Genomic DNA, 23,348 nt, shown 5'->3' on the forward strand with positions numbered 1-23,348 from the left:
CCCAATGCTCAGTCCAATTTACCTGAAGACAGACTTTGTTCTTGCCTCTTCATGTCTACCTTCCTGGGCACCCAAATCACTCCTTCTCCAGAGAGGTCTTAGGTGAGGTAGAAAGAGAATGGCAGACCCATGGCATTAGGACTTCCCAGCCAAAGTGTGTGGTTTTCAATGTTAGTGTCGAAGGGCCAGGACTGTGTTCCCAACAGTCCGGGCTTGGAGCCTCTACTGGTGTGACACCACCACAACCTCCCCCTCCCCCAGAGAGAGAGAGAGAGAGAGAGAGAGAGAGAGAGAGAGAGAGAGAGAGAGAGAGAGAATGCCTACCAGCTTGGGTCGATGGTACAGTGTTGGGGGGGAGCAGTTTTCAAGACAGGAAATCGCAAACGTTCCAGTATCCTCAGCCAAATGCTCAGCATGGAAAAGCACAGATTACAAGCTGGATCCTGTGAAGGAGGAGAGGAGACAGAGGGGCTGAGTGGCTTGTCCCAGGCCTGGACCCTCCCCTTGGGAAGAAATTGTGTGGTAGGCACAGCCAGCATACTCTGATAGAAAAGCCAGCACCTTCCCCACCAGGCAGTTCTGACTCCCAGGAGAAGGCTGCAAGAGAATCCCAGTTCTCAGTGTATGGGGAAACTGAGGCACAGTGAGATGGAATTTGTTCTAGACAAGCTGAAAGTGTCTGTGTAGAAGGTGTATGCCAGAGCAATGGTAGTATTAGCACAGGGGGATAATTACGGTAGAGGGGGTGGACGATGCAGCCCTTTCCTCATCCAGGGAAGTTGAGGCTTTGGGTACCCAGGATGATGATGTCATGAGATGACATGATATGAGGAGCACAGGCATGAGGAGCAGCTGCCAGCCAAGACCCTATCCTTTCCCTTCTTGGCAGGCATGCTCCCAGCAGGGAGCTTCTTTTTCCCTGTCATCAGGCATCATTATGGCCTGACTACAGGCTGGGACTGTGCTGGCCTGGCCTAGGGAAGCCTTGTGAGCCACCAATGCCACCAGTTGTCTACTCCCCTGCCAGGTTTCTGGAGCCAGAGCTAGGCCTTCGAGCATGCAGCCTGCAGTGGGGTATTTCACCGGGAGTGGGGGTTGATAAGAGCCTCTGCATTTGGAACCTATTATTTAATCACTAATTTCCTCCTCCCGTCAACCCCTTCCACTTCATCTCAGCTTGGCGCCCCCGCCCCAGATTACATCTCCATGTGGCACTTTGCAGTGATCCTTGACAGGGCTTCTGTGCTGGGAGAAAGAGAGGGTAGGCACACTGTAGCCCAGGGCTGTTCAGTCTACAGATACAGAGAGGAGACAGTGGTCCAGACCTGGATCTGCAGGGCTGGAGGATGCCAAGGGGCCCAGAGTATGACCCCAGGAGCTTGGGTATCAACTGTGTCTGCTCCAGGAGAATGTTAAAGCTGGTGTCTTCTAGAAGCTCAGTTCAGTCCAGCCAACATCCAGAAGCTTTATTGCCTCCGTGGCCCTGCCTACTTGAGGATGAATGAGGAAGCCAGCCCCATTTTTAGTAAGGCTGAATTCAGTTCCCTCTAATGTGCTGAGGACCTTCTTCCTTGTCTTGCCCAAGCTTAGCTCAGCACCAGGTGTGGCTCCCCCTCAAAGACTTCTAAACAATTGAAGAATTTATTAGACCAAGACAGATTGCAGGGGGATGGGAGGGACTGACCCTAACCCAGGGGTCCTCAGGACACAAGAGTGCTGAGGCAGAGACCCTCTCTGCTTACCCTTCATTCCCTTCTCAGAGACCTGAGGACTGTGTGTGAGCTGTGCTTGTCTTCATATTTCTGGGGTGGGAAGAAGTGCACTGGAATCAGAAAAGAGAGAATGAGAAATATTTATTTGGTGTCTCATGTGTACCCAGCCTTGATCACATTTGGTAGTGTTTATACATCATCAATCACCACCCCCCCCATCATTGTCACCATCACCGTCACAATCACCATCACTATCCCTGTCACTGCCATCAGCAACAGTACAAGCAGTAGTGCTAGCTTTTGTAGACTGCATTTATGTACTAAACAGTGTCCTGGACTCCTTTTACTGTGACTGTCCAATAGATCTGTGAGGTTCATCTGACTCATGCTTACTCCAAATGGGTGCGCTGAGATTCCTATTTGGTGACTTTCTCAGAGTCAGAAGTGACAGGAACAGGATCTGATGTCCATACTTCCCCCAACATCTCAAGGGCTTCTGGCCACAAACCTCATTAACTGAGTGCAGGTCTAGCCTTTGAATTTCCTCTCAGACCCAGAAAAGACTGGCCAGTCCAGGAACATGCAGGAGAATCTCAAGATAAGATACAAGAGGGACAGAGGGTCCCTTTGTCTGTGTCCCCATGCATAGCAAGTTCCCTCTCTTAACCTCCACCTCAACACACAATAGCTTCTTCCCAGGCCTGGCTCACCCTGATTGATACCCCTTACCTCTTCTCTCGGACCCATTCCATGGGGGTTGAGACCCATTACTTGCCCTGTATTGTCCTCCAGGTTCCTAGATGTGAGACTTTGCTCTCCCACCTGGGAAATGTTTGAAGGGAGACAGAGTAACAGGGACAAAATGAGGTGAGGGTTGCACGTTGAATGAGCCTCCAACCAGGTGAGGGAGTGGGGGCCCAGAAGGCAAAGCACTCTCTGTCTCTCAGCCACTCACCACACCCATTGCTACTCGCCAGAGGAGCCTATGGACAGATGGTGATGAGAAGGAGGTGGAGGAGGAGGTAGAGAAGGTGGAGGAGGAAGAAAAGGAGAAGGTGGAGGAGGTGGAGGAGGAGGGTGTGGTAAGAGTGGTTGTGGAGGTGGAGGAGGCGGAAGAGGTGGTGGTAGTGATGGTGGTTTTAGAAGAGGTGGTGGTGAAGGTGGAGAAGGAGAAAGAGGAGGAAGGAGTGATGGTGGCTATTGTTTTTGAGTCTTAACCTAGCTTTAAGTTCTAACCAACAGTCCTAGTACAAAGTTGAGTCTCATTTCCCACTCCTGCTGTAGATGCTGAAGCCAGGTTCTTCCTTCCTGGCTGGAAGCTGAAATCTAGATTTTATAGCTGGGGCATGGCTATCTGAATAAAACCAGAGACACTCAGCCTGGGCTTCAAAACTAGGGCAAGGAAGAATTATTCCGGTGGCAGCAGAAGCAGCCTCTGGTGTGAGGAAAAGCAATGGTGTCTGAGCAGGAGTACCAGGGGCTTGCAGTTCCTCAGTCCCCTCCGCAGCAGCTCTGGCTGTGCTCTGGCTTTCTGGGTCCACCTTTCTACCCTTATGTGCAATTCTGGGAGAGGTTGAGTAACCTTTCACTGCTTGGATCAGCTTAAGTTTCTGTTATTGGGGGGGGGGTGTCTCAGAGCCTTTCTTCACTGGATCCCCATGTGTATTTTAGTATCTGTTTGGCCTGCAGTCCACACACACACAGACACAAGGCATGAAGCTGACCTTCTGTCTGGCTCCAGTGCTGAGACCTCCCACTCAGACACATGCTGGCTCCTAGAAGGGCCCAGGATGATAATGAAGATGTGTGGTGTATGAACAGATGACCTTTTGGAGGTCAGAAGCAGGGTTGAGTTCCAGACTACTCTTTCACAAGTGATGGAGACTGTGTTCAATATGAGCCATATCAGCATAGTAAATGCCGCTCCTTACAAAGGTCCGCTGAGATGGTTAATCACAAAAAGCACCTGGGGGGATGTCGGGCTCACAGTGGCGCTGACACCTATTCATCTAACTACTATCTGGTTTTCCCTTCTCTCTGCTCATACTCTTGGCCATGATAGCTTGTTGTTCTCACTATAGGTGTGAGTACCTTTGCTAACCCTCAACAATCTCCATGACTCTGTGGCTCATGGGACACTAGAGATGAGATGTTAGTTGTGTGTCCTTTACCCAAGATGCTTGGCAGAGTTTCAGTCCCCAAAGTTGTTAAAAGTCTGGAATATTTGCACATATGTAATGAGATACCTTGGGGACAGAAGCCAAGTCTACACACAACATCCATTTACACTTCACAGGCTGTAGACACATCAGCTGAAAATAATTATATATGATATTTTAAATGACTTTGTACATGAGTCAAAGTTTTGTGGTATGGAATTTTCTACTTGTGGCATTTTGGCACAAAGAAAAATTTGGAATTTCTCTCTCTCTCTCTTTCTTTCTTTCTTTCTTTCTTTTTTCTTCCTTCTTTTCTCTCTCTCCATTTTGGATTTCAGATCTTTGGATTAAAGATGTTCAATACTTACAAGCAGAGATTTGAAATTCTCTTTCCCAGTTGACTTTACCTCTGTGGGATTCTATCAGCACCTATTTATGCATAAGGTTGGTGCTAGTCCGGAGGTTGGTCATGGGATTGGAGCAAACAAAACAGACCCTTCTGAAGCTCGGGAGATAAATCCAGATGCTCTGCAGCTGTAGGAGTGAGAAGAGACGATGACTATTTTAAGTTAATATTTTTAATTTTTGAGATGATTTGTTTTGCAGCACCCCCAGGGCAGTTGGTGACCAATTGGTGACCTATGTGTCCACTGTGGAGGGGACTGGCGACAGATAGCACAGAGATGGTTGACTCTGCTTTCTGCCCTGCTAGGAAGACTTCTAATTTATCTATTGTTCTGCTTTGCTGTGCTTATATTTCAAAACTGTCCTCATCATTGCCACCTGGATCCTGCACTGCTGCACACAATGTTAACATTCAGACTGGGGGCAGAGGAAAGGTGAAGGGTGAAGGACTAGGGCAAGAACTACCAAGAAACACCTATTAGTCTATAGCTGTAGTAGGCTTTCCTGGAAGCTCCTTGCAATGTATATTCTTCTTGTTCTGCTCATTAGCCAGAGTGATGTTTTAACACCACTCAGTATGCTAGGAGTTCTAGTAAGCTGCCTTGTTTCTAAAGTCTTTTGTTCTCCCAAATGTGCGTATGTGGAGGCCAGAGGAAAACCTTGGGTGTCATCCTTAGGAACTTCATCCACCTTCTTTTGAGACAGGTCCTCATTGGCCTGGAGTTCATCATTCAGTCTAGGATGACTGGCCAGTGAGATCCAGAGATCTGCCTTTCTTTGCCTAACCAACACTGGGTTAGCAGATGCATGCCAGCATGTTCAGTGTTTGTTTGTGGGTTCTGGGGATCAAATTTGGGTCTTTGTGTTTTTGAGGCAAATACTATATGGGCTGTCTCTTCAGCTGGGAATCTGGTGACTGTTAATAAACCTTATGGCTTCCTTGAACTGACCTGTGGTTCTGATGGTAAGGAAATGAGGGTTCCCTGGTTGATCACAAACCTACTATATACCAGGATTATTGCTGAGGATGCACTTGGCTCAGGGATGCTAGCCTGGTGCTGAGGAGAGAGAGAAAGACAGAGGAGAATAAAAGGAAAGTATGTCCCTTGCTGAGGTCCTGCATAAAGGGATGCCTCAGTGGGCTATGTTCTACAAAAATGTGAAATGTACCTTGGTCCCTTTCCCCACTTTCCTTTTCCAAGCCCCACAGCTCTGAGATATGGCACTGATAGAGAGGACCTAACTCCAAATGAGTTAGATGCAGACCATCTGGCTTCAACGATCACAGAGACCTTTTGTTTTGCACTCAGACGCAGCATTCTGGCTGCTGTTTGACATCTGACCAATTTCTACCACTCAAGTGGAGATAAAGTGCTTGGGTTTCACCAAATATCCCTTTTCTCATGGTAGTTTGGTTCTGGTCATGAGTGCGACCTACAGCAAAGGGATAGGTCTTTCCAGATGTGGAGTCCACTTCTGGATCCATGTTTTCAACAGTACGTTCCTATTCTGGACCCTCCTCTTGCCTCCCTTTTCTCTGACCGTAGACTATCACTTCCTCCATGCCTTCTGATATAATCTGCAGCTGTCTCTGGTCTTTCTACTGAAGCAGTCCTTGCCTGCAGCATAAATGCTTTGTGGTGAGTGACATAGACATTTCAGGAGAAAGGCACAGGCTGGAAATAAATACTGGGATAAATGACTATGTCACAAAGATACTGAAGTTCTACCACCCACATTGGTGGCCATATATTTCTCTGTGTATATGTGCGTGGTTGTGTTTGCGCAGGTACACACGTATGCATGGGTATATGGAGGACCTAGGACAATGTTGAGTATCACTCTTCAGGAGCTGTCCACTTTTTTGTTGTTGTTGGTTTTGAGCCAGTCTTTCACTGGGACCTGGGGATCACCCTTTCAGCTAGGCCGGCTGGACAGCAAGTCCTTGGATCCAATTCTCTCTTTCTGTCACTCTACCCAATGCTTGGGCTGTACCCATGTGGCCCATGATCAGTTTTGTTTTTCCCTTTTTAACGTGGACTCTGGGGATTAATCTCTATAATTTTAAGGCAAATACCCTAATAATTGAACCATCTCCCCACCCTATGGCAGCCATATATTTCAGTATAACATGAGCAAGGCTGGGAAGTCTAACATAGCTAAAGTGCTATTCCATCCAGAGCTGAAGCAGAGAAGAAGGGTAGAGACTGAAAGATGCAATCAACTCATCAGGACATCTTGGTATCTGCTGTGCCGGGCGCTGTCCTTGGTGCTGGGACCCAGGGCAGGAACTAGGTGTTCCTTGGGTACTGTCCTGGTTAAGGGGCAGCCAGAGTGGGGATAGGGAGACAAAAGAACTCCAAGAAAGCCACCAGTGGTATAAAGCAGGGAGAAATAGGAAATGTGTTTGTCTGGACGTGCTGTGGTAGGGTATAAAGGAACCATTAGGGATCAGGTGGGATTATGTGGCCATTCTTGGGAAGCTGGACTCTGTCCTGAGAACTGAGGACCACCATTGATGAGTTACAATGGGAAGCAGGGAGTCATCACTAGGGGGTAGAGATAACTATAGTTGTGATTTAAGAAATAGGTGTGAAGAGTGTCTGGAGCCCTAATGACATTAGGTTAGGAAGCTCTGTTTGGCTTCGGGGTGTGTCATGTTCCCAGCAAAGCTAGGGGTGAACAGAGAGAAGATGTTCAACAAGAGAAGCCACTGAGTCTGCACAGCTTTCAGAGTGGCGTGTGACTTAAAGCAGAGCCAGAGACCGTGCTCCTCCTTCCGAGCCCTCCTACCATTGTTCCTTGCTTGGAGCTCAGGCTTAATGCTTCCCAGAGGGAGACTGTAGGAGACATGAGGACACAGGTGTAGACAGGATCCCTGGATGGAACTAAGCTCCAGGCTAGAGTGGGAAGAGACAGGAAGACCAGATTAGGAGAAGGTTCAAACATTATAGATTCCCTCATTCTGCCAAGTTCGCCCACCACACTCACCTCCCGCACCCACTGAGCTGACCTTCTGCTCTCTCTGGGTTTTCTGAGAGGCCTTAGAAGGGTCACACCATTATGGCTGGCTGCCATATTCTGGCTCTAATAGTAGCTATAGATCTCCAGCAAGCCCCTATGAATACCCTCCCCTAACTTGCATTCCCCACTCTGTTCTGAAGCCAGACAGGATCCCCTTTCTCAGCCCCTTAGTTCAGGGCCTCCCGCAGATCCCTGCCCATAGCCTCCTGCTGGCCTTCAAGGCACAACTTCATTTTCTTTGGCTGTCTTCTTTTCCTCTTTCCACGTACCTGGTTGGCTTCCAGGATCGGCCAAGGTTCAGACTTGACTCCATGGAAATAGAGATAGACACAGGCCCCCTTTTTTAAATGTAATTTAGTAAAGAATAAGAAAAAGAAAGAAATGAGAATTCTTGGCAGGGGTGGTACCTTCCAAGCCAGTGCTAGGAGCCCCCACGGAAGATGCTGGAAGCTTGAATGAGAAATAGCCAGCAAGATTCTCCCGTCCAAGCGCCAGTGTCCTTCCCACCTCCTCTCGGGTCTCCCGCTCTGGCAGACTTCAGGACTCACACTGCCCTCTGCCTCTCACCTCCTAGGCGTTCCCTTGCTCCCAGCCCCCCATGGCCATAGCCATTGCCAAGCCCTGGCACTGACACATGGCTCAGCCCCTGCCTGGGGCCCTCTCAGCTCCAGCGACCTCTGGATGCCCCTCCCAGGCCCACCACATACTGTGGGCTGTTCCAGCCGAAATTCCCTTGCACCGTGGAAAGAGGAAATGAGAGCAGGGGTGGGGGCAATGGACGACGGAAAAAAGAAAACGAGATGGGACTGAGTCCTGAAAGAAAGGGAGGACTGTCCTGAAAAGGGGGGAGGATTGAGTCTTGAAAGAGAGGGAGAATTGAATCCTGAAAGAGAGGGAATACTGAGTCTTGAAAGAGATGGAGGACTGAATCCTGAAAGAGAAAGAGGACTGAATCCTGAAAGAGAGAGAGGACTGAATCCTGAAAGAGAGGGAGGACTGAATCCTGAAAAAGAGGGAGGACTGAGGGAAGAAGAGAAAGCCAAGGTTAGCTATTCAGCTGGGGATGCACTGGGGCCACGGAGGGAGCTTATGAGGACAGACTCATGAGGAATCCAGTCACTTCTTACAGCAATGTCTAGGGTCTTGCTCTGGCCTATATTTGACCCTGCCTCTACCAGGCTTCTTCTGGAATGGGAATTGCTGTCCACCAGTGTTTGTCAAAGCACCCAGGGACATCTGAACTGCTGAGGAGAAAAGGAGGACTGTGTAGGCTACCCAGGACCAGAGAGTGGAATTCATAGAAGGAATCTAGAGAGAGTCACATATCCTTGAAGTTTAGCTTCTCTCATCACTCTCTGCCATTCCCTGCCAGATCCTTGCATCCCACTTTCCATCCTTAGGGCCTTTGATGCTTCACTAGCCTCTCTCTGCCTGCCCTGGTGTGTGTGTGTGTGTGTGTGTGTGTGTGTGTTTACTTACATGTGATTGTGCGCGTGTTTACTCATATGTGGTTACACACATGCACGTGTGTGCATGAGGGGCATATGTCAATTTCATGTATCATTCCTCAAAAACAATCTTCCCTATTATTTTATGTTGTGTGTGTGTGAGTGTTTTGCCTGCATGTAAGCATGTATACCATGCGCATATTTGGTGTCTGTGAAGGTCAGAAGAGGATGCCATTAAGCTTGGAACTGGAGTTATGGATGGTGTGAGCTACCATGTGGGCACTGGGAACCTTTGTAAAAACAGCCATCTTATATTTTGAGACAGTGTCTTTCATTCTCCTTGGGTTAAACTGGTTGGCCAACAAACCTTAGAGGCTCTCCTATCTCTACCTCCCCATCTCTAGAATTACAGATATAAACAATAATGCCTGGTTTGTTATATGGATGCTGGGAATAAAACTGAGATCTTTATGCTTAGGCAAAGTCATTTTATCTGATAAGCCAGTTCCCCATTATGTGCTTTCTAAAGTGTACCTGCTAGCTATTCCTGCAAGATATTGGCTCTCTGAGATGTGCTCTGAGTGCCCACCTCTGTTCTCAAATACACCATTCCCTGGCATGGTTGCCATGTGGATGAGAACAGGCCATGCTTGCTCTTGCCCAAGTTCAGGCCAGGTCGCTAGATAATGGCAAGGTCATTTCATGCAGGAGCTTGAGGACCTCAGCCGAGGGCCCAGAGAACACAGCTTTGCACCAGTAGCTCCCTCATGACTTCTGATGGAAACTGCTGAGGGTAAAGTTAGAAGAACTAGCTTCTTTGTTGTTTTTTTTCTTTCACTGTTTTATTATGACATAATTTACATGTCATAAAATTCATTCCCAACATCAGTGTCATTGGTGACTTTAGTAAATTCACCCAGTTGTGCAATCCCCACCACAGCCCAGTTCCAGCAGCTTCTGTCATCTGCTCAGCTTTCCCAGAGTGAGGAGTCTCCTTCCCTCCCTAGTTACTGAGTGTCTTCATCGTAAATAGGATCATTTTCTACTGGGAGAGAAATTAAATTGAGTCATTTTCACCTCAGTGTGAACTAATTGACTACATTTATTTCTTTTATAAACACATTAAGTAAATAATTAGTGCTGTTTCTAGTATTACTGGTAGAAACCTTAGCCAGGAGCAGGTCCCTGTGCTGAAATGGCTACATTTATGGGGCTGGCGGGATGGCTCAGTGGGTAAAGCTTTTGCCTCACAAGTTTGGGGACCCTGAGCTCATGCTTGTTCAGAACTCGTGTAAAAAGTTCAAGTGTGTTTGGATGTGTTTGTAATCCTAGTGCAGAGGAGGCACAGGATTTCCAGGGCTCCCTGGACACCTATGCATTTGGTGAGGAACTGGCCAGTGAGACACACACCATGTTTTCAACACTTCTGCTTCATCTCGGGTAAGGAGCATGCCCCAGTCCTGGTCTGACCCAGACAAACCAGAATGCTACCTTGTCAACAATTGGGATCTTGATCTTGAGTCTGGATTCCCATTTGATTAGAAACAGCAGGTATGTGCACGAGCATGCATGTCCAGGTGAGGTGTACCTGAATGAAGACATGTGAATCAGGCTAACAATCCAGTCTGATGTCCAACTGCAGCAACCCACCCTTGCCAATAGGGACCATGGCACAGGAAGTAACTGGGCTGACACACTAGACAGTGAGGAGGCAGGACTGGGGGCTGGCAGCAGGCTTCAGACAGCTTGAGAGAGAAGGCTGCCCCAAGGCTTTTCCTCATGCCTTATGTTCCTTGCCACTGACACAAACAAGGATACATCCTAAATTCTGGATGTGTAGACAACAGACATTGAAAGGCTACAACCTCTTCTGCACTACAAGGGATGGAGAAGTGGCTCCTGAATTCTTCCTTTGGTCCTTGATGAAGAGGTGAGTGATGATATGAACACGGCCCTCAAAGCTTTCAATTTTCATTACAGGATTTATTGTCAACAAGTCATCCCATTTCTGATGGGGTGGTAGCTAGAAACAGTTTTTGCCATTTGTCATTGAGTCTAAATAGTGTGATACTGACCCTCATTCAACCAACCAACCAACCAACCAACCAATCAACCAACCAACCATCTATCCATTCTTCCCTATTCTGTATTCCTCCCTCTCTCCCTACTTCTTCATTTATCCATCCACCCATCCATCCATCCATCCACCCACCCATCCATCCATCCATCCCGACTTTCCTTCATCCTTTCTTCCCTATTTCCATCCTTCCCCTCATCCATCCATACCATCCCTCCATCTAACCCCCACATCTATCTATTAATCCATCCATTGCCTTTCCCATCTATCCACCCCTTTCATGTATCCATCCCTTTATCTATTTATCCATCTACCCTTCCATCCCTACTTCATCCCACCCCTATTGATATATCCATTGACTGATGCCATGTTCTGTAAAAATATATTGGGAAGCTACTGGCAGCCAGGCCTTGTAAATACAATGCCAGAAGAATCTAGTTGTCTCCTTCAAGGAGCTCACAGTCTGGTAAAGGCAAACAACAAGAACACACCTTCACAATTGCAGAGTGTATTTGCATGTGCAGAAAGAGTGGGCATACTGTACAGAGGACCACGAACCAGGGTCACCAAGTGATCCTCAGCAAAGGTGCTGCCTATGAAAACGCTGCTAACGAAAGTAGTGCCAGGTGAATGACAATTGTGGAACAGGCTTCGTTGGTGGCAGAATATTTTGCAGATAAGGAAAACCCTGACTGATTCTGGGGGTTGCAGGCAGGCAGGAGGATAACTAGTCTTCCTTCAGATTCTTACATGCTGGAGGAAGCAGATGGACAGGGTTCAGACTCAGAACGCAGGCAGTAATGCCACACAATTGTCCAGCCCTGTGAGAGTCCCCACTGAGGTTGCCAGCCAGCTCTGCTCTTGGAGGTTTGAAGCTACCTGGATGAGTTTCAGTTTACAACACAGGGAGGTAAGAAATGTGGGGGAGGAAAATTTGTGCAGACCAGTAAAAATGTTCCCTTGGACCTGTGCCTGCCTCTGGACTGACTGGAATTGGGAAATGTCGGGCTAGATCTCTAGCATCCCGAGAGGCTAATGTTCCAGCTGTCCTGGTCTGCAAGCTGCAGTGCAAAGCCCTTTTTGCTGAAGCTACAGTAAGCTGTGGGTGAAACCATGCCGTATCCTGAGTGAGTACAGATCCCACATATCCTCCAAGAACCCAGGTGTCCAAGACCAGGTTCTTGACCTTAGGCTCTGCCATCTGGAGAGCAAAGCAGGTCTGCCCTTGTTCTTCAACAGCAGTAGAGGGGATACATGGGGAAAGGTATGGCTATGAGTTCAAGCCATTTATTTGACCCAAGAATCCAGGTTCTAGCCAGAAACAAGACACCCACAGGACTCCACACCTGGCTCTGAGTATGGCCAAAGGTCCTTTAAATCTCCCATTGGATCAAGTGTGGCATCACAGGCTTTGTTTTCAAACATGTTGATTGAATATCTAAAAGTACCATGGCCGTGAAGGGTATTGAAAAGGGTATTGAAGATGCTAGCAATAAGAGAATAAGGGAGTCTTAAGGGTACACCCATTTCTGTTGGCATCTTCCAGAATGTAAGCATGGGCGAGCCAAGACCCTTTCTTGAGGACAGAGGAACCTTTCCTAGGAGCAAGCAAATCCCAATATCTGACTGTCTAGATAGCTAATAATACAGGATCATAGTAGTCAGTGCAACTATCATCTCAGCACCAGATCACCCCTTCAGAAAGAGCATCTTCCTCCCTCTGAACCAATCTACCTTCTTGCCTGGGTCCTCCTCTGCTTCCTGTGAGGTTTCCATGAGTATCATGAGTATCACAGTGATACTAAGCTGGATTGGATGCCGCGTCTTCATCGATGGCCCCTTTACCGAGTTAATTGGCGAGCACAAAGGCCTCTGTGCAGGGAAGAGGTGGAAAGAGGGACACTTCACATATGCAATGTCCGAGGTACCCACAATCCTGCATTTAATAAACAGATGAGCTTTCCAAAAGCACTGCCCATTCTGAGCTCTGTTTTTCTCAGCTGCCTACGTGGACATCTGTCTGGTTCCTTTTGACGAGTGTCAGATATATAAATCGAGGACCATGGTAGCTCTTGCTCATCACTGCTCTACTTATCACAAGGCAAACACTGTCAGAACAACATTAGCGAACCGGCAGTGGCGCAGCCCGTAAGATGTCCCCCTGCAGAGGGCGTGGGTCCCTCTGTGCTCTCTCTCTGACCGGCGGGTTCGAATCCCGCTCGCTCCTGCTTGTCTCCTCCCACATCTCGTGGGAAAAAAATGTCAGAACATTGTACTTTGTCTTCAGTCTTTTGGGCTGGCCTTTAGTGTGTGATAGTGACTGTACATAGTGGTGGTTGGAGCAGAATGCCATCTATAGCATGTACTAGTCAGCTTTTTGTCACTGTGACTAAACACTTGAGAGAACAACTTAAAAGGAGGGCATGTTTGTCTCGTGGTTTCAGTCCATCATTGGTTGACTCCATCGTTTTGGGCTTGTAGTCAGGCAGAGAAACATGGCAGAAGGGCCCTGTGGGGATGGAGAAAGCCGTTTCACCTCCTGGCCATGCTCACTGATAACACATTCTAAATGTCCATATGTAAAGTTTCCCTCAGCTGTGTACTTAAGGTCTGTGCATTACTAATAAAGAAAGAAAATGAAGGAAAATAAAGTCACACACATCAAAAGTACTGTAACTGCCACCACTGTAAGAAATACCATTATGTAAGTGACGGCCACTGAGGGCCACTACTTTTATGTGTGGGTTAGGAAATGTCATTTCTTTTCTCAAGATCTATTACTGCAGGGCTAGTTAGATGGCTCGGCAGGTAAAGGCACTTGCCACCAAACCTGACAACCTGGGTTCAACCCCTGGACTCGCGTGGGAGTGAGAAGCGGAAAGAGAAAACAGACTATTACAAATCATCCTTTGACCTCCACACCAGCACTGTACACATATGGGAAAGCACACACACACACACACACACACACACACACACACACACACACACACACTAATTAATTAATTAAAACTTTAAAAGATCCTTTTCTGGAGGCCATTGTGGAAGGCCAAGAGGCTACTGCTGCTTGTAACTTACAGAATCCACAGCAGTGTATGGACATAGGAATACTCACAGCGGCCCATCGTCTTCTCTCCAGTGTTGATCACTGGCACAGTTTTCATTTAAACTTGATTGATAAGATTTACGGACATCCAAACCTGTGCTCCACAGTGGCCACTGACAGTCTTATCCTGAACTTTCTCCTCTCCTGACTTCCTTGTTGCTGGCTTATGTTTTCAACTGTCCTTGCATCATTTAGAGAAGGAACAAGGACGACCCCTAGCTACCTGATGGAGGCCACTTGCCTGCCGTGTGCTTTCACTGGGGTGTCCCACAGGATACTTTTCTGCCCTAAAATCCTCTGTGCGTTGCCTGCCTTCTCCTTTCCCCACCCCTGTACTTTACCCAAACCACCAATCTTTTCATAGCTCAGTCCCTGCAGCTCAGTCTTTTACAGAATTGTATGTAGTTAGAATCACGCAGCACAGGAATATCCATTTCAGTTCAGTTGTTCAATCAGCAATGGATGTTTAAGGCTCCCATTTTTTCATGGCTTGAGGATTCTTTGCTTTCTTGGTTGTTATTTATTTTGACACAATGAAACTGCAGGCCTCCCACTCACACCAAGTTCCCTAAAAGAATGACTCTGAGACTTTTTATATATGAATAAATACCTAGGCCAAAATCCTTGGATCGGTCCCTGACTGGCTCATAGCTTAGACCCTGTTATGCTGCTCTCATTTCTGCCACATGGCTGGTTACCTGGTCCTCGGTTACATGCAACCATCTTCCTCTGTCTGTGGGGCCAAATCTCCTCCACCAGTGCCTGTCTTTTCACCAGAATCCTTTCTCTGTACCCAAACTTCCACCTCCCTATTTCCTGCCTAAGTTAAGAGGCCAACAGCATTTTTATTGACAGGGGATTCTTCCATAGAGTACAAGAGATTCTCTCGACAAGACAAAGTCTCTCAGGTTTACCCAGATGCTGCTTTGAGGCCGATTTGAGATCAGGATAGCATCGAGCTCCTAGCACCCATTCTGCCTCCATCTTTTGAGCGTTGGGTGATAGGTGTGCTTCCTTCCATGGATCAACTCCCTGCTCACCACTATGGTTTAACTGTATTTTCTCCCAAACTCATGTTGAAACATAATTTCCATGGTGGTGACATTACAAGACTGGACCTGTCGGGAGGGCCCAGTGAGCTCCTGTAATCCTAGCAGTCTGGAGGCAGAAGCAGGAGGATTATGAGTTCATTGTGAGACTGTCTCAGACCTCCTGCCAAAGAGCTGGGGCCTCTTCGGGAAGAATCAAAGATACAGTGGCTCTCCTCCGTGATAAGGAGTGGGCAAACTCCATTGTCCTCCTGTAGGATGCTGCTGCCACTCAAAGTCGGAGCTTTTGCTGGCCTCTGCACACTTTCTGCTTTGTAGTATAGAAAGTGTTTACTGGCTTCTCCAAAGTTCATCCTGCAAAATTGAGAACTGTTCTCAGGTCTGTGGCTCTTCTATTCATGCCTGTGGGGGTGGCTGCCCTCTTGGAGGCTTCTTGCAGGGCCATGCTGTATCTTACATAGTTGCCTGAGTGTTTCGTCTGTGAATCCTTCTCTTCTGTACATTCTCAACGCCTACTGCCATTTTGTTCACAGCATTGAGAATTTTGAAAAAGTGTAAGTCAGTAGTAAAGATCATCTGTCCACCTGTCTATCCATCTAGTTAATCCCCTCGGAGGGTCAGATCTCAGAGTTCAGACCAAGAATTCTTCTAACTCAGCTTTCTTGGTCTCAGCATCCTTTTCCCAAATCAGCAACTTGGCGCCAGTGTTCCAGATATGTTTCTGTGTGTCTAAGGGCTGTCTAATGCAGTATCATCCAGCCTTGAAGAAATAAGGCTAATGCAACAGAAAGCAGAGCTGTGGATGGCAGGACACATTGGCCTAGAGAAAAAAAAAAACTATCTGGGAAATGAGGGGAGAATGCTGGCCAAGCTTCTAGGTCCATCACTAGTAGGGTGTGCTGTTCCAAGAAACAGCTCTTTTTCAGGGGGAGGAGATGGTCTCCCCTTCTTTGTTCTCCTTCTTTGTCACATGGAAGTATTCAGTCTCAAGATCACCCTCCTTATGGTACTTACGGATTTTGTTGTGAACCAGTAGCTAAGGCTCAGGTTTCCAGTGAAAGCATCAAAACTTACAGTCCCATCGTTCAGGAAGTAGCAGGAAGAGGGTCAGGAGTTTGAGGTTATCCAAGGCTACATGAGACTCCCTGCATCAAATAAAGTAAGACAGTGCAAACAGACAAAAGAAACAGACAAAAGAGTGGTACTTTCATGGGCTTAGGAAGCCCTGAGCTACCAACCAAGAATACTTTTTTTTTTTTATGAATAGGCTCAAGATGCTGAAGACTTATTTGAAAAAAAGGAAGAGGACAGACTAACAGAAAGATGTGGAGAGACTGAAGAGATAGAGGCCGAGAACAAGAAAATCCAAGAGAGGTGAATGAGAAAGGCAAGGGTGGGGATGGGTAGACTGTTCTTAATCACTGTGCTGGTGTCTGCAGAGGTTAGCTGAGCTGGAGGGAAGTGGAGGTTTCTGGGGAAGAGATAGCCTCTGCCACTGTCTGAGCTAACATACAGAGGCTCCAAAGGTCTTCTTGGTGTCTGCTGCCCACACATTTCACCACTCAAATTCCCAGGCAGGCAATAGGAGATACAGTGGCGCAGTGACATGGGGACACCACTAGGTGGCCGTTGGCTCCGAGCTCTGAGCTTAGAGGGGAATTCCTGCCCCTGTGACTGGTGCCCATTTCCCATTTCCTCTGCTTTCTGGAGAAGACGGGATGGAACTTCGGTGAAAGGGCCTCAAAGTAGAACATGCCAAGTGTGCAGATATGCTTTGTGGGAGCGGTTGTTTGCATGTCAGGGCCAACTGCTGCAGAGGGCAGAGGCTGGCCCAACGACTCTCTCTTAAAAGCAGCAAATGGAATTGGAACACGTAGTTCCAAAGTCAGTGTCCGTTGGTGGTCAGGGTTAGATTCAGTCCATGGTCAGCACCAAGGATTTGAGATCAGGGTTTGTTTGAGGTCAGGCTGGGGATACAGTTCAGATTGTAAAATACTTGCTATACAAGCTCGAGGGCCTGAGTTCAAGTGCCAGAACCTATGTTAAACACTGGGTGTGGGGGTGCCTGCAATCCACGTTCTAGGAGGTGAAGACAGAAGGGTCCCCAAAGTTCACTGCCCAGCCAGCTGAGCCTAACTGGCAAACCCCAAACTCCACTGTCTCAAATAAAAGGTAATAATAGCTCTTGAGGAATGACACCCAAAGTTGACCCCTGACCTCCACACACATATGAACATGCATATACATATGGGCACATAAAAAAAACGGGTCCATGGAAATTTGGAGCATACTCTCTAAGGTAAAAGAATCAGAAACCAGGGATACCATCTTGGAGAGGATAAGCTTGCAGTGAGACTTTCTGAAGAAGAAACCTGAGAAGGTGGGCAGGACTCCAAATATTTAAACAGAATGGAAGCATGCAACAGTATTTAATAATAGTGAACAAATGAGAAGAAAGCAGCTCCCAAATGGTGGCATCTTTTGGTTAGCATTTGGCTCATCCCTGGGCACAAGGTGACATCCTTCCTGGATAAGAGCTCACAATTACCTGAGCTCAGGACTTCCTGGAGGTAGAGGAAGGCCTTTATTGTGTCTGGCCATAGGCATCTCTCCACATATTCCTGGCCCCACATGCCCCAGGCCCTGTGTCTGCACTTGGGTCTGCCAGGACAGGAGCTGGCGCCGGGTGTGGTGGACACAACCTGGAAACGGGGAGTGGCTGTGGAAACAACATGGATCTGGCACATGCCCACAGCCACTCCCAGGCTGTGAGCAAGCTGGGCCACCCCTGAGGAAAGCTAGAGCCTTGAAACACAGAGACAAGGGGCTTCTGCAGCCTAAGGAAACATTTAGAACACCTTACTAGCAGGGCCACTGATCTACTGGCTGCTGCTGGAGCCAAGGTCTATCCTCTGTGAAACTTGACATTTTCTGTGGTGCACATTGTAACTCTGCTTTCTTACATGCTAGCCAGAAAAGCTCTGCTCTCGACACTTTCCTTGTGTCCTGTATCTGCCAGCAACCTCTGAGTTCTATGAGAGGAGAGCTTCAGTTGCCAGTCCAGGGCTCTCTCAAGAGAGTCCATCCTCATCAGTGCAGGATTCTCTGAGAAAGCTCTTTCAAGTCAGTAAGGGAAAGGGAGCATCCTGAGGAACTGCTCCCCAAGAGGATACCTCCCTCAGGAATTTCTATTGGTATGGAAATCAATGAAAGATTTTTAGCTTAAGTTCTCTAGGGGATGAAAGCCTAAGGGTTGGGAACCCCAAGAAATGTCCCTGGCAAATGTAAGGTCCCGAGGATGCCTCCTCAGTGAGGTAGATTGGGGTCCCCAAGTAGATGTCCCCAGCAGTGTGGGGTTCCTGAGGGTCATCACCCTCAGCCGACTGAGAAACTCATGACAGTTCCTGAATAGTCATAGCAGAATGGATGTGCCAAGCAAGAACCTAGGTCAGGTTCAAGTCAGGGTCAGCAGAGGCTGTCAGTCCAGAGGCCATGGAATTGATGCCCAAAATGGTCCTGCTTGTGAGATGCCCACTGGTGGTAGGAGATGGTGAGAAGTTGGGGTTGGTGGTGGTTGCTGGTAAGGGTGTTGCTGTAGGCAGCGGTAATGGTGGTGACAGAATTATAGTGATGATGTCAGAGACTCAGTTGTTAGGAGAGCAAGTGGCTCTTGCAGAGGATATGAATTTTGTTCTCAGCTCCCACGTCTGGTGGCTTACAATCACCTGTAACTTCAGCTCCAGAGCACCCAACACCCTCTTCTAGCCTCTGCCAGCTCCTGTACGCATGTAAACACACACACACACACACGAGTGCACACACACATTCACACATTCCCCCCCCTCTCTATATATATGTATATACATATACCTACACATATACATCATATACATTATACACATACATTATATACATATGCATATATAATTACGATGAGCAATGTAGAGTAACGCCGGTGGTGTGAGCTAGATTGAAGGTATGGATGGCAGTCACTGCATAGGAATGGCCTTAGGGGTTCCAAGAGACCTGGTTCAGAAAGAAAAGTTCTGGAGCAAAGGGAGTAAAAGGTTGAGGGAAGAAGGGACATAAGTGTTCACAATAGCTGGGAAAGAATCTAAGTCACAAAGAGGAAAACAAACTCCATTTTTGAAAGTGGTCAACACTGGGCCTGAAACTGGGACACCAAGAATGGACTCCAAAGATGTGCACCTTACAAGTCCTCAAGGAGCAACGGAGGAATGAGTGGAGACAAACCACCCCCGAGGGGCGGGGGAGAAGGCCCTCAGACATGGAGCCTGCCAACGATGGTGGGGAAGATGGAGCTGAACATGCACACCCTAGAAAGGTCACATGGGCCAGAGCCCCATGCTGTACCTGACTGAACAGGGAAGGATTGACCACTCCCCCCGACACACACCAACTTGTTTCCAACTAGAAAGGGTGGAGCTGTGGAAGGATGTCAGAATCCTTCAGAGAACATTTAATAATAGAACATAGTGTATCCTGGGTATTCTGACTCGGTTTCTCCAGGGTGGGGCTGGACATAGGTATTTTAAAATATGTTCCCACAGTGTTTCTGATCCAAACACAATTCTCTCATATCTTTCTCCGTCTCTGTGTCTCTGTCTCTCTCTCTTTTTTCCTCTCTCTCTCCAAACCCATGGGACCGCCAGTTATTTTCAGCAATGCCACTGCTGCCCCAACCTGGGGTTATTAGTAGTAAAGGCAGAAGAATCTTTCCATGTCGTCACCTCTCCACCTGCCACACCCAAAGGGTCTTGGATGATTTGACAGTGAGTTGTGGAACCTGAGCTGTGGCCAGGACACAGATGCCTATTCCTCAATAAGGATCCAGTGCTAGGACCAGGGAGGAGAGGGACTGTATTGGCATCCAGGGCTTCCTGCCCCTGCACAGCTCTGCATAGATTCCTAGGTGCCCTTGAGAGGAACTTTGTGGCAGGAGGTTACAATGTAGGGGAGGAGGTGGAGGAACTCTGCATCTAAGAAAGAAGAGGGGCTGACCTGAGGTTGATAATGAGAGGAAATAGACCAGAAGAACCCAGGCCAGGCCTGCTGTCACTTGGAAGAGGCTGTGCTATTGAATTCTGGGACTTTCTGTGTGACTGACACTCTGCTGAATGATATCCCTTCTAGGCCAGTTTTTCTCACTTTGTGTTCATGAAACCTTCCGAGGCTGAGACCCCATGGGACCTCTTCCTTGCTAGGCTCCTGTTTCTTAAGCCTTGATTCTTGGATTAGATGGTGTGCTTCCCAGCTATCTCACCTACATCAGATCTGCAAAGCCCAGGACAACCCTGGCACGGCATCTGCCCTTCTCTGTTCCTGGGCCCCCAGCATGCCACATAAAGCATGGGAGAATATGAACTGTGTGAGTTCAAAACAAGAAGAGGGCAAATGTGTCCCAGAGGGAAGCCAGAGCCCTGGGGTTCAGCCCTTTCCTGTCTCTTGGAGGCCTAACGCCAGGGGAGAAACATGAGGACAGCTCATTCCTGTGACCCTTCTCTCCATCATATTATGCAGACCCTGTGCCCTTGTCCTGTGGCAGTGTCTGAGACCACCTGCCACAGAACATTGCCTACCTGGTGCCTACCTCAGGCTACCAGAGGCTTCTCTGAGGTGCTGTCTGGTCTGTGTGTTTTCCTTGAGAAGTGGTGAGGAGACCACCTCAGCACACTGGAAGAGGGAAGTTTGGCACATAAGGTGAAGGACGTGATGTCAGTTGATCACAGGAACCTTCCTGGAGGGGAGGGAAGTAAGACAAGCCTTGGGAAAGGGGCCCATGGACCAGAATGGCTCACTTTGAAAATGAGAGGATCTAGGGTGAAAGAGAGAGTGAAAGGTGAAAGGTTCTGAGACCAGCTTGCTTTTGAGAAGAGAACGGGACCCCGGGAATTGTTGAACCCCAGCTCTAAGACAAGAAGGAATGGTGTAGCTGGGGACCCAAACCAGCAACAGCATCAAGGGAGATTCTCAACCTCTGTGTGGTTCAGCTGCCTCACCAGCTGGTGGATCCTTGGTATCTTGAGGTAAGGCCAGGAAGCTTCTCCGGGTGACAGGAACCTCACCTCTCAGCCAGGGCCTGAATGGCTTCTTCTGTCTTAGTCCTCTGTCTACCTCTTATCCATTCTGCTTTGAAGGACTCATGTTTGAGTGTGTGGTTGCTTAGGCCTGGAGAGGAGAGTTTCTGCCTCCTGGCTAGTGGCTATAGAAAGGTGTTAGAAATTCCTGCATTCAGGGCTGAGGAAATCACAGTCAGTAAGCTGCTTGTATGAAAGCATGGGGACCCGAGGTTAAGGCTCAGACAGTCAGGGTGGTGAGGGAACAGGCCAGGTGTGGGCTGGGAGATGGTTCAGTGGCTAAAGCACTTGCCATACAAACATGAGACCAGAGTTCAGAGTCCAGAGCCCATGTCTTAGCTTGTTTTCTGTTGCTGTGAGAAAGACCCCAACCTGAAGCAATGTGGGGAGGAGAGAGGTTATGTGGCTTACACATCCCAAACCATCCATCATTGAGGGAAGCCAAGGCAAAAACTCGAGGGTAGGAAAGTAGAGATAGGAACTAAAAAAGACAGCATGTAGGACCACTGCTTAATGGTTTGTTCCTCGACGCATGCTTAGTTTGTTTTCTTATAAGGCCCAGTCCGACCTGCCTCATGGTGGCCCTGTCCACAGTGGGTTCAAGCCTCCCATGTCAATCACCAATCAAGAATGTCACATAGCTATACCTACATACAGGTCAAGCTGATAAAAGCAATTCCTCAAGTGAGGTTCTTCCCAGATGATTCTAGTTTGTGTCAAGATGTCAAAACACTAACCATGACAGCATTCAGATGTCAGATGGGCATGGCAGGCCATCTGCTATTATAGCATCCAAAGGATCAGAGATAATCAATTCTTAGAGCAAGCAGGCTGGTTAGGCTAGCTGTATAGGTGAGCTCTGGGTTCAACTGAGAACTGTGGCTTCAATAAAGAAGGTGGAGAATGACTAAGGAAGACTCCTGCCTCAACCTGGAGCCTCTGTGTTTATGAGCATTTATCTTCTGCAAGCACATGTGCACACACACACACACACACACACACACACACACACACACTTCTTCATTTTTATTCAAGGGACAGGTGGAGAAGCTTCTAGAACATTGATTGGTCCCTAGCAGCCTCAGATCCAGACTAGGGATGATAAGACAGGGTACCTCTGGGGTGAATGGCTGTGTGAACACAGGCCCTCTCTGGTAATTTGGAACCATCTTTCACTTCTTTGGAAGCCTGCCCAGGGCATGAATCTGCTCCCACCCTTCTTCCTTCTTTTTGAGGCTATTCCCCTTCACCTGGAGGTCTCCATATGGGAGAGAGCACTTAGAATCACACTACACTGCACAAGGACTCATAAACACACGCTGAGCAACAATAGCTCAGAACTGGAAACAACTCAAATATCCACCAGCAGGTGTGTGGATAAACACATTCTGGTATATCCATTCAGTAGATCATTAGTCGGTATCCACCAGCAGGTGTGTGGATAAACACATTCTGGTACATCCATTCAGCAGATCATTAGTCGGTAGTTAAAAGAGCTACTAATTCATGCCATAGCTTGGGCAGATCTTGAAATAATTATGCTGAATGAAAGACTCCAGGCCCAAAACAGTACACAGTGCCAATTACACAAAGCTCTAGAAAATATAAATACATTCATGGTGACAGAACGCAGGACCAAAAGCAGGGGTGGGGCTGAAAGGAGTGGCTCTCTGTCCTCAGAACCTCTGCAGGGCTCACTAAGCAGCAAGCAGGCAGTAAACTGTCCCTACAGCCATCTGGACAATGGCAAGACAGTGTGATAATTCCTAACTACTAGAATCCCAGGAAACCTATAGAAATAAGCTTAACAGAGAGTCCTAAAGGTATCCTGGGGGTTTGGGTCTAGACCAACCTTGAGTGGGGGTAACTGCAAACCGGGCTGTGACGGGGAGTATTCCAAATGTGTCTGCAATGGGTACAGAGATAGACTAGAGGGTGACAGGGGTATCGTGGAGGTTTCCTGAGGTTCTCTGCACCATCTTCTGATGATGCTTACCTCGTCCCTAGCCAGTTAGAAGTAGGAATAAGGGTGCCTACGTTTTCCGAAATGCCCCAGCCCCTCACCAGTTTCCCACGGGCTGAGTCAAGAGCATGACTTTGGAGATCAGTCTGGCAGGTGGGTTCCTCTGGACTCCATTATGAACCTTCATTAAACTCTTGTCCTTGGATGTTCAGGTTTGGACAAAGCTGTGGAGAAAGTAGTAAACAAGACCAGCAAGAGCAGGGGTTGTTTGCTGAGTGTGTTAATGACCGACCTGAGCTGGCCCTGA

The sequence above is a fragment of the Arvicanthis niloticus genome, chromosome 9 (genome assembly GCF_011762505.2).
Source record: "Arvicanthis niloticus isolate mArvNil1 chromosome 9, mArvNil1.pat.X, whole genome shotgun sequence".
NCBI classification, from domain to species: Eukaryota; Metazoa; Chordata; class Mammalia; order Rodentia; family Muridae; genus Arvicanthis; species Arvicanthis niloticus.